Source organism: Nomascus leucogenys, chromosome 5 (assembly GCF_006542625.1).
Source record: "Nomascus leucogenys isolate Asia chromosome 5, Asia_NLE_v1, whole genome shotgun sequence".
Classification (NCBI taxonomy): Eukaryota; Metazoa; Chordata; class Mammalia; order Primates; family Hylobatidae; genus Nomascus; species Nomascus leucogenys.
This window is the reverse complement of record NC_044385.1, coordinates 124,542,309-124,554,555: the sequence shown is the minus strand read 5'-3', so window position 1 is coordinate 124,554,555 and position 12,247 is coordinate 124,542,309. Positions and strand designations below refer to the sequence as shown.

Sequence of the window (12,247 nt, the reverse complement as noted above, 5' to 3'; positions counted from 1 at the left end):
CTGTTGATGGACTTCAGGATTATTTTCCAGGTAGGGGCTATTGTGAATAAAGCTCCTATGAACATTCTTAGCAAATAGGAGAAAAAAATAGCAATTGTATTGAACTTTTTTTTTTTTTTTTGAGGTAGGGTCTCGCTCTGTCACACAGGCTGGAGTGCAGTGGTGTGGTCTCAGCTCACTACAACCTCTGCCTCCCAGGTTCAAGCAATTCTCCTGCCTCAGCCTCCCTAGTAGCTGGGACTACAGGCACATGCCACCATGCCCAGCTAATTTTTGCACTTTAGTAGAGATGGGGTTTACCATGTTGGGAAGGCTGGTCTCGAACTCCTGACCCCAGATGATCTTCCCACCTTGGCTTTCCAGAGTGCTGGGATTACAGGTGTGAGCCACCATGCCTGGCCTGTATCAAACATTTTTTCTGCTGCATCTCCTCTTCTCAGCCCACCACTGTCTCCAAGCATTGCCCCAGCAGCAGGTGTAATCTGGACGCACCTCACCTCAGCTGCCTCACCTAGCTAGACTTCTCCAGCTCTGCAGTGTGGTACCCATGCATGTGGAAACATAAAGCTGGTGGATAAATGTTTCCCCTTCTACCTCTAGGGTGGACAATTCTCGAGCCTGTTCTACATCGCCCATCAGAAGGCCCCAGAAGGACTGAACCCCGCTTGCCCATGTGCCAACTGACTTGTCATGCACCTGACATTGGCTTTCCCTCCTCCACATTGCATAGTCCCTTACTCCTGTTCTCTAGGATCGCTAGTCCAAATAAACCGCCCATATGCAAGCCCTTCTCCCAGGCTCTGCCTCTGGGAGGAATGCAACATAAGACAACAGCTTCTGCAAATTATTTAGACGCATTCAGTCAAATGGCAGAGGTAAAACCTAAAAGTGTTAAAGAATAACTATATTACACTGCTCTCCTCTAACTTGGAGGTTCTCCTCTCTCTGTCTCTGTCTCTCTGTCTCTCATTATCATCACCTATAAGATGCATTTCAATTTCAGAAATGTTAAAATCTAAAATACCATGCATCTTCCGTTTAAGTACTATTGTTGTCTGCTTGTTTAATATCTGTCTGCCTCACTCTTGTCATTTTCACCAGGGTAGAGATGGAGTCTGACTCAAACATTGAAAAGCACATCATAGGTGTTCAGTAAATATTTGTGAATAAGAGAATGAGGGACACCAAGGGGAAGAGAAACTGACATTCTTTCCCACTTTGGAACTGGTTTTGGAAGAAGAACTTTAAGGGGTAGATAATTAATAAAAGATGTGAAGGGGAAAGGAAATCAGATGGAATCCCCAGGGAACTGAATGAATAAAGAGAAGATTCGTGAAGAGTAAGGCTGGTACCAAGAAATAGCTTAACTAGCAAGATACCCAGGGCGGAGGCTTCCCTTGGAGGCCCTCCTTCACTGGCCGGTAAGGCAGGAGAGCTAACAACTTCAGCAGAAGGTGATACTGGCCCCAATCCCCTTCCCAGTATTTAAGAGAAAAAATAGGCTCAAAATGATTATTCGAATAACTGCACTTCCTAAACTGTAACCACAGCAGCTCACAGCAACTTTTCTATAAATCCTCTCCGTGCTGCTTTTGTGATCCAAAAAATTCTATTTCTCAATTCCCAGTGATATCACTTCCTACATGACAAGTTTGGATTTCACACATTAAGACGATTACTGTGGATTAATAGAACAATAGCAGGACCACGAATGCCATGATAGTTAGACACAGGGTCATTTGCAAACAGAAAGAAACAGGTTTTGAAGCATCCGAAGAGTGGCCCCGACGATATGTCTCTGTCTCTTTCTGGAGCATCCTGTCAGCTCCCCAAGTCAGGACCTTGGATAGACCGTAAGTGCTTCGTGTGAGGGACCAAGGAGGGATTGTGTAGACAGAGACTAGTTTAGGAAAATGAGCAGGTTTTCCCCCTCTTGTCCTCATTGAGAAATCATAGCCAGGCCATGCCCAGTGGCTCACACCTGTAATCCCAGTACTTTGGGAGGCTGAAGCGGGTGGATGACCAAAGGTCAGGAGTTCAAGACCAGCCTGCCTAACATGGTGAAACTCCATTTCTACTAAAAATACAAAAAATTAGCTGGGCGTGGTGGCAGGAGTTTATAATCCCAGCTACTCAGGAGGCTGAGGCAGCAGAATCACTTCAACCAGGGAGGCGGAGGTTGCAGTGAGCTGAGATTGCAACATTGCACTCCAGCTTGGACAAGAGCAAAAACTCTGGCAAAAGGAAGGAAGGAAGAAAGGAAGGAAGGAAGGAAGGAAGGAAGGAAGGAAGGAAGGAAGGAAGGAAGGAAGGAAGGAGAAAGAAAGAGAGGAGGGAGGGAGGGAAGGAAGGAAGGAAGGAAGGAAAGAAAAGGAAGGAAAAGGAAAGAAAAGGAAGGAAAAGGAAGGAAAAGGAAGGAACAGAAAGAAATCATAGCTGGATTTGCATTAGAGAGTTTAGACTGGATTTTAAAAAGTAGTCTAGTGTCCTTGTCCCATCTCAGAGCAATAGCAAGGACTTCTGTTTACCAAGATGAAAAAATGTGTTCTTTGGAAAATGCTGTAAGCTTAATAGATAAAGGTGGAGTTGTTTCATGCTTGATTTTTTTTTGAGATAGAGTCTCGCTCTGTCACCCAGGCTGGAGTATAGTGGCACGATCTCAGCTCACCGCAACTTCTGCCTCCCGGGTTCAAGCGATTCTCCTGTCTCAGCCTCCAAAGCAGCTGGGACTATAGGCGAGTGCCACCATGCCCAGCTAATTTTTGTATTTTTAATAGAAATGGGGTTTCACTATGTTGGCCAGGCTGGTCTCAAACTCCTGACCTCAGGTGATCCGCCCGCCTTAGCCTCCCAAAGTGCTGGGGTTACAGGTGTGAGCCACTACACCCAGCCTATGCTTGATGTTTTAAGTAGAGTTTTAACCTTTGTATTCCATCCAGAAAACTATTAGCCATTAGGCTTGTATACCTCAGTAACAGACCAACAAGGGGCCAGTTGTATTTACTGGTTCAGAAATCTCACCATCCCTGATGTCCCTGCTTTGTGGGGTGGGGACAGTGGGGCTCCCACTTAACCAGCAAATGAGCACCTCGTGAGCTTCAGATGCCTCTCTTCTCCTGTGCAGAGATTCAGCGAAACAGAAATGTGAACCTGGCCAAAGAGCAGGGAGGGGAGGCTGGCTGTGTCCTGACTTGGGTGTGAGCTGGTTATACAAAAGATGGCTCCAAAATACCAGTCCAGGGAGCACTGCATTAATTCCCCAGGATTGGCCAGTGTTAAATACTGGAGCTAGCACCTGTCCTACCTTTGAAGATGCATCTCTCAGAAATGCTCATCCTTCTGTGCAATCCCAATCAAAAGTCCAGCAGGCTTTTTCACAGAACTTGACAAGCCCCCCACTTTTTTTTTTTTTTTTTGAGACGGAGTCTCACTCAGTCACCCAATCTGGAGTGCAGTGATGCGATCTCTGCCACTGCCACCACCACCTCCCAGATCTGAGCGATTCTCCTGCCTCAGCCTCCTGAGTAGCTGGGATTACAGGCATGCACCACCACACCAGGCTAATTTTTGTATTTTTAGTAGAGATAGGGTTTCATCATGTTTCCCAGGCTGCTCTTGAACTCCTGGCCTCATGTGATCTGCCTGCCTTGGCAGTTTACAAAGTGCTGGGATTACCGGCATGAGCCACCACCCCCAGCCAACAAGCCACTTTTGAAATTCATATAGAAATGTAAAGGACCTTGAACAGCCAAAGCAACTTTGAAGAAGGACAAAGTTGGAAGGCTACTATGACTTGATTTCAAGACTTATTAAATCCTGCAGTCATCAAGACAATGTGGGATTGGTATAAAGATGGACAAATAGATGAATGGAACAGAATAGAGTGCCCAGAAATAGACCACACCTATATGAACAACTGATTTTCAACAAAGATTCAGAAAACAATTTAGATGTACACATGGGCCTGGTGATACCACGGTGAAACAAGAGCCCAGTTTCTCAGACATCACACGCCTCGTGGTGTGGTGTACGGCCGTGGCCATCTCCTACATTCACGTTTACAACCACCAATCTTTTCAGAAGAAATAATTCCACATTGATGGATGAAATTTCAAAACAACAGCAAGAACTTCTGGGCCTAGATTGTTCAAAATACTCACCAGAGTTTGCAAATAGCAACGACAAAGATGATCAAGTTCTAAATTGCCATTTGGCGGTGAAGGTGCTGTCCCCAGTAGATGGAAAAGCAGATATCCTGAGAGCTGCCCAGGACTTTGGCCAGTTAGTAGCCCAGAAGCAAAAGTGACCTACAGATCTGGAAGTAGCTATGTTAGCGGACAGCACATTAGGCGTTCTTCCCCGGCACATCAGATTTACTGAGATTGTCTCTTTGCCTGCCCACTTAAAGATCAGTTATGATGACTTTTTCTCTGCCCTTCATCAGTATGCAGACTGTGACCAGCGTGAGGAAAAGCAGTAGTTATTGGTTGCATAATTGGATTTTAGGCTTTTAGAGAAAAGGACCCAAGTGTCTCTGATGTTCACAAAGCACCTATGAAACCCTGTACACACCTAGTCCATAATCCTCATAATTTATCAACAAACACAAGTGTCTGACTTGAGAGAATGTGTGTATGTGTGTCTGTGTGTGCATGTGTGAGTGCACATATGTGCACGTTTGTATGTATGGAAATAAACTTATACATGGGGATGTATTGGAGAAGGAAATACATAGACCTAGAACTTTGAGCAAATAGCAGCGATGTTTTAGGAACTGAAATGTCACACTTAAAGTCTTCAGCCCCGCCAACTTCCCTGTTTTCATGGGGAGAAGGGGACCTGATTAGAGCTGTTCTGGTTGCGTCTGTGGGGGAGGGGAATAATTTTTGTTCAGTCCTTCTTAGTGACCAAACTTTAAGAATAGGATACTGACTTGTTGAATTGAAGGATTCTGTGGGGGTTTGTTTGTTTGTTTGTTTTGTTGTTGTTGTTTTTGAGACAGAGTCTGGCTCTGTCGCCCAGGCTGGAGTGCAGTGGCGCAATCTCGGCTCACTGCAGCCTCCGTCCCTCAGGTTCAAGTGATTCTCCTGCCTCCGCCTCCCGAGTAGCTGGGATTACAGGTGCCCACCACCGCGCCCAGCTAATTTTTGTATTTTTAGTAGGGACGGGGTTTCACCATGTTGGTCAGGCTGGTCTCGAACTCCTGACCTTGTGATCTGCCCGCCTCAGCCTCCCAAAGTGCTGGGATTACAGGCATGAGCCACCGCGCCCGGCAGCATTCTGCATTGAAAGGAACTCCAGAGAATGAAGTTCTGTGTTTCTCCCATGTTAAAAATTTGCTCACCTTCAGAGCAGAAGGAATACAGATCTTCAGATACCAGTCCATTTTCTTCTCTTCATTATGGTCAAACAGTGTGACTTGAGAGTGTTGCTCTGGTGTCTGAGTTCCAGACTGTGAAGATCATTTGAAAAATAACTCTTACTACATTGAAATGTAGCATTTTAAAAAATTAAATATTAGATTAGGTAGTCAAAAAAACAAACAAGCATAAAAGGTGAATGAATATGTTGTAATCTTCAGAGTAAAGGTGGGCACTGCTAAAAAGGAAGCAGATTTAGATTTTCTTTTTTGTTTGGTGGGCAGTATGCCATGTTATACCCAAAGTTGATTTAAAAAATATTTTCATCTGGCTGGTGTGGTGGCTCATACCTGTAATCCCAGCACTTTGGGGGGCCAAGGCAGGTGGATCACTAGAGGTCAGCAGTTCGAGACCAGCCTGGCCAATGTGGTGAAACCCTGTCTCAACTAAAAATACAAAAATTAGCCGGGATTGGTGGCAAACACCTGCAGTCCCAGCTACGTGGGAGGCTAAGAGGGGAGAATTGCTTGAACCGGGGAGGTGGAGGTTGCAGTGAGCTGAGATTGCGCCACTGCACTCCAGCCTGGGCAACGGAGCAAGACTCCATCTAAAAAAAAAAAAAAAAAAAAAATTCCATCAGCTAACCTCTTCCTCTTTGGAATAGCACATTTTAGGGCCATGATTAACACCTGGGATTTTACTCAGTAAATCCTGATGGTTACTGTGCGTCAAAGATCTTTAAGTAGGACTGAAGGCCTGTGTGGGGAATAAAATATTACCAAAGTCTATAAAAATAATTTAATTTTACATGCTCTCTTTTATGACAGAGAACAGCACTGGTTCTGTTATTTTTAAAATGAATAATTGATTTATTGATAGGTGTTTAATATTTCTTAAGTCACTACTGATTCTTAGAAACCATTGTTTATATTTGATAGACTGTTTTCAGAAAACTCTTATCAACGAGTGTAGAACAGTTATCTAAAATCATACATTCAGAATAAAGCAGTTTAATACTCGATCTCAGAAGTTTGACAAATAGCAAAGAAGACTGGTTGGGAAAGCATGGTCTAGAATTGCTTATCAAATTCTGAAGCTATGAAGAATAAATGCTTCAACTTTGGGTTACAAAACCCCATTTATGATTTTATGAAATAAAAATGATTTAAAAAAAAAACAAAGACAATTTAGAGGAAAAACGATAGGGTTTTCAAGCAATAGTGTTGGGAAAAAATGGGTATTAATATGCAAGTAAAATGAACCTTGATACAATGATTCATTGAACCATTTACAAAAATTAACTCAAAATGGATCATAGACCTGTATGAGACCTATTAATTAAACTTAAAACTTATAGAAGAAAATCTTCATGAATTTAGGTAAAGATTTTTAAAGTATGACACCAAATACATGATCTATAAGAGAAAAAATTATAAATTGGATTTTGCCAAAATTAGAAACTTCTGCTCTTTGAAAGACTGTATTAAGTAAATGAGAACACCAGTCATAGACCAGGAAGAAATATTTGCAAACATTATGTTTGACATAGGATTTGTATCCAGGAGATAAAAGCACTCTCAAAATACTATAGTAAGAAAATTACAAAATCAATTTTAAAATAGACAAAAGATTTGAAAAGACACCTTGTCTTATATTCAAAGAAGATATATGAATGGCAAGTAAACACATGAAAAGATGCTATTTTTAGTCATCAGGGAAATATAAAACAAAACCACAATGCAATACCATTACACATATATTAGAATTGCTAAAATTAAAAATACTTGGCCGTGCTTGGTGGCTCACGCGTGTAATCCCAGTACTTTGGGAGGCTGAGGTGGGTGGATCACTTGAAATCAGGAGTTCTAGACCAGCCTGGCCAACATGGCAAAACCCCATCTCTACTAAAAATACAAAAATTAGCTGGGCCTGACACGCACTTGTAATCCCAGCTACTTGGGAGGCTGAGGCAAGAGAATCGCATGAGCCTGGGAGGCGGAGGTTGCAGTGAGCCGAGATCGCGCCTGGGTGACAGAGTGAGACTCCATCTCAAAAAAATAAAAATAAAAAATAAAAATAAATGACCATAACAAATGTTGGTGAGAATATGGAGCAACTGGAAATCTCATACACTGCTGGTGGGATTGTAAAAAATTACAGCCATTTGGAAAACAAATTTTCTATGTTTTGAAATGTGAAAACACATATACAGCATATGATCCAGCTATTTTACTCCTAGATGTTTACCCAAAACAAATGAGAGCCTGTGTCCATACACAGACTTGTAATGAATATTTACACTAGCTTTATTTGTAATAGCCAAAACTGGAAACAACCCTGAAATCCATCAACAATAAATAATTATCAAATTTTCAGGCCAGGCACGGTGGCTCACACCTATAATCCCAGCACTTTGGGAGGCTGAGGCTGGCGGATCACCTGAGATTGGGAGTTTGAGACCAGCCTGACCAACATGAAGAAACCTCATCTCTACTAAAAATAAAAAATTAGCCGGGCATGGTGGCACATGCCTGTAATCCCAGCTACTCGGGAGGCTAAGGCAGGGGAATTGCTTGAACCCAGGAGGTGGAGGTTGCGGTGAGCCGAGATCGCGCCATTGCACTCCAGCCTAGGCAACAAGAGCAAAACTCCATCTCAAAAAAAAAAAAAATTCATATATTCATATAATGAAATACCACTTGCATTAAAAAAGGATGAACTGTCACTACATACAACAACATGGGTGAATCCCAAAATAGTGATGCTGAGCAAAGGAAGCCAGGAAGAAAGAATACATACTATCTGATGCCTGAATGGAATTAGGAATCTGAATGATAAGGAATCCAAGATACTGCTGGGCTGGTTTGACTACATCTGTTGCCACAGCATTCCAAGGGCAATGATCTTCCCATATGTACTACATGTCTCCCTTGATTGCTGCCAGCCCGTGCAGCCAACACCATGCACTCCTGGCTTGGTTTACAACACCCTCTCCCAAGTACCTCCTCCTCTGCATTAGTTAAAAATCTAGATGCAGTTAGAAACTTAGGAATCTAAAACATAAATTGGTTTGTTAGAAAATACACACTAATCTATAGTGACAGGGCCAGATCATTGGTTGCCTGGGGCAGGGATTGCAGAGAGGCTTGTGGAAACCATTGGAGATGGAAGCTGTGCTCATTATCTTGATTGCAGCGATGGTTTCATAGGTGTATACTTATGTCAAAACTTAGCCAACTTTACACTTTCAATGTATGTGTTTAGCGTATGCCAGTTATCCCTTAATAAAGGTGTTGAAACAAAAAAAATCAGTGAATGAATGAATTAAATGAAAATAAACATTCAAAAATGTGAAACATGTACAGTTGATTCTTTTTTTTTTTTTTTTTTTTTTTGAGATGGAGTTTTGCTCTGTCACCCAGGCTGGAGTGCAGTGGCGCGATCTTGGCTTGCTGCAAACCTCACCTCCCAGGTTCAAGCGATTCTCCTGCCTCAGTCTCCCAAGTAGCTGGGACTACAGACACCCACCACCACACCCAGCTAATTTTTGTATTTTTTAGTAGAGCCGGGGTTTCACCGTCTTGGCCAGGCTGGTCTTGAACTCCTGAACTCGTGATCCACCCACCTTGGCCTCCTGAAGTGTTGGGATTACAGGCGTGAGCCACCGCACCCAGCTTGATTCCTGTTATTCATGGCAGTTATATCCTATAAAGTCACCTGAGCACTGAACTAGCAAATACTGAACCATCTCTTCTAGGTTCCTGAGAGCCTCTGGTTACATTTTGTCAGCCGATCAATACACGCAGATAACTGAGGGGCAATTGACTCAATAGAAGAGAAAAAGCTGACGTTTCAGTTGGTGGTGGGGGAACCCTAGGAAGTAAGCTGATTTGGGCACCCCTCAGAAGGCTCGGGTTTTCCATGCTGCTGGTGTGGCAGGACAGGCTGCAATGTTGTTTAAGAAGCACTTAGAGCCCCACACTCCAGCCTCTCTCCTTAGGGAAAGATGAGGCTGCCTCTGAGGAGTTCAGGAGCCTTCTGAACTCTCCTGAACTGAGGAACATCAGGCTCAGCTGAGGGCAGGGAGATTGCTTGGACATTTCACACTGAATGGTGCACTCCCACACTTGATTCCCAGACCCTGACAGCCAGGCATATTCTGGTAAGACCAAGGAATGGAAAATTCCATTCTGGGAGTTCTAACCTGTGAGCAAGAATGGCAGTCTTATGCGGAGGGTGTCAGCACACAGGGCAATAATGGCAGTGACCACCTCAGCAGGGCGAGGGGAGTGTCTGTGTGTTGGAGGGGATGAGGGGTGGGAGCCTGGCCAGGTGCAGGGTGTTGGGGCCCAGTGTGGTGAAGAGTGTGTCAGGCAGGGCAGCTCAGAGGGGCGGGCTGTGATATGGTTTGGCTCTGTGTCCCCACCCAAATCTCACCTTGAATTGTACTCCCATCATTCCCACATGTTGTGGGAGGGACCCAGTGGGAGCTAATTTGAATCGTGGGGACAGTTTCCCCCATACTGTTTTCATGGTAGTGAATAAGTCTCACGAGATCTGATGGGTTTATCAAGGGTTACTGCTTTTGCATCTTCCTCATTTTCTCTTGCCACCTCCATGTAAGAAGTGCCTTTCGCCTCCCACCATGATTCTGAGGCCTCCCCAGCCATGTAGAACTGTAAGTCAGTCCAGTTAAACCACTTTTTCTTCCCAGTCTCTGGGATGTGTTTATCAGCAGCATGAAAACGGACTAATACAAGCTGCCATAACAAAATACCATAGACTATGGGGCTTAAACAACAGAAATTTATTTCTTCCTCATTCTGGAGGCTGGGAAGTCCAAGACCAAGGAGCTGGTGGATTAAATTCCCTGGGAGGCCTCTCTTCCTGGTTTGCAGACGGCTGCCTTCTGCAAACCAGGGAGTCCTCACATGGTGCATAGGGATGGGAAGTTGCATTCAAGCTCTCTGGAGTCTCTGCTTACTAATCTCATCATGAGGGGCTCATTCTCCTTACCTCATCTAATCCTAATTACCTCCCAAAGGCCTGTTTCCAAATAAATCACATTGGATGTAATTAATTTACATATTAATTGGGGAGGTGGGGAACACAAACATTCAGTCCATAACGGTTACATACAGGGAAATTGATCAAATAAGTGAAAACACAGAAGAAAATGGGAGCCAGGGCCGGGCATGGTGGCTCACATCTATAATCCTAGCACTTTGGGAGGCCGAGGCCAGTGGATCACCTGAGGTCAGGAGTTCGAGACCAGCCTGGCCAACATGGTGAAACCCTGTCTTTACTAAGAATACAAAAATTAGCTGGCCATGGTGGCAGGTGCCTGTAATCCCAGCTACTCAGGAGGCTGAGGCAGGGGAATTGCTTGAACCCGGGAGGCGGAGATTGCAGTGAGCCGAGATAATGCCATTGCACTCCATCCTGGGCAACAGAGCGAGACTCTATCTCTTTATATATATATATGAAGGGGAAAACTAGAATGGATCCTGTATTGTTGGTTTGGAATTGGAGATACTGATTGGTGTGGACTTATGGTTTTTAATATATGTGGTTAGATACATAAAAAAGTATAAATGGGCCAGGCGCAGTGGCTCACACCTGTAATCCCAGCACTTTGGGAGGCCAAGATGGGTGGATCATGGTGAAACCCTGTATCCACTAAAAATACAAAAATTAGCCAGGCAGTAGTGTCACACGCCTGTAATCCCAGCTACTCCAGAGGCTGAGGAAGGAGAATCACTTCAACCCAAGAGGCGGAGGTTGTGATGAGCCACAGTCGCACCACTGCACTCCAGCCTAGGCAACAAAGTGAGACTCTGTCTCAAAACAAACAAAAGTATAAATGTGAATGAGTGAATGTGAACATTTACACACGCACACACAAGCACATGCACGCACACACACACACACTCCCAGGTTCTGTCGCTGAAAGCTCCTGGGATCAGTGACACCCAGTAACAATGAACACACCTAGTGCCAGCATTCTTACTCTCAAATACAACCCTCTATATAAAGAATCAGAGCTCTTTAGAGAAATGGCTGATTCCAGAGCTGGAGCAGAGAAAATACTACATGAGCTGAACCATCTTGTACCAGAAAATATGGAAATAGCAAAGAATAATGGAAACAGGTCAAAAGAACATAGAAATCAGCTTGAATGGGCTTCCACTGACAAATCTGGGTTAATTCTAAAATTGAAACAAATAATGGTAGTAAAGGATTATCACTATTGAATAAAACAGGGATCCGTAAGTCCATACTGATGTAAAGAAATGAATAAATAGAAAGTTGAGATGTCTATGATGTTGGCTATTATTTCTATTGTTAATCATCAGTCCTCTTCAATTAGGACACAAGTTGTTGTTTTTTGTTTTTTTTTTTTTTTTGAGATGGAGTCTTGCTCTGTCATCCAGGCTAAAGTGCAGTGGCACGTTCTGGACTCACTGCAAGCTCCACCTCCCGGGTTCATGCCATTCTCCTGCCTCAGCCTCCCAAATAGCTGGCACTACAGGCACCCACCACCATGCTTGGCTAATTTTTTGTATTTTTAGTAGAAATGGGGTTGCACCGTGTTAGCCAGGATGGTCTCAATCTCCTGACCTCGTGATCCACCCGCCTCGGCCTCCCAAAGTGCTGGGATTGCAGGCGTGAGCCACTGCGCCTGTCCAAGATGACATTTTTCCCCCTCAAATATGAATGTGGATAGTCTGTCACTGCAGGCTTCATCTTCAAGATCTTCTCATCCCTTCTTAAAATGAGTTATCCATTTGTAAACTGGAGATTTCTTTGGGGGAATTGTCTCCATAAACTTTTCATAAAACATCACCCTTCTTCCACCAGTCACCATAAATGTTATGTTTGTTCTT

At 43.8% G+C, this 12,247-nt stretch overlaps 1 pseudogene; it reads left to right on the top strand.

Moving 5' to 3' along the window:
- Window positions 1-1,792: 1,792 nt before the first annotated feature.
- Window positions 1,793-4,948, top strand: LOC115835068 (annotated as a pseudogene).
- Window positions 4,949-12,247: the final 7,299 nt, after the last annotated feature.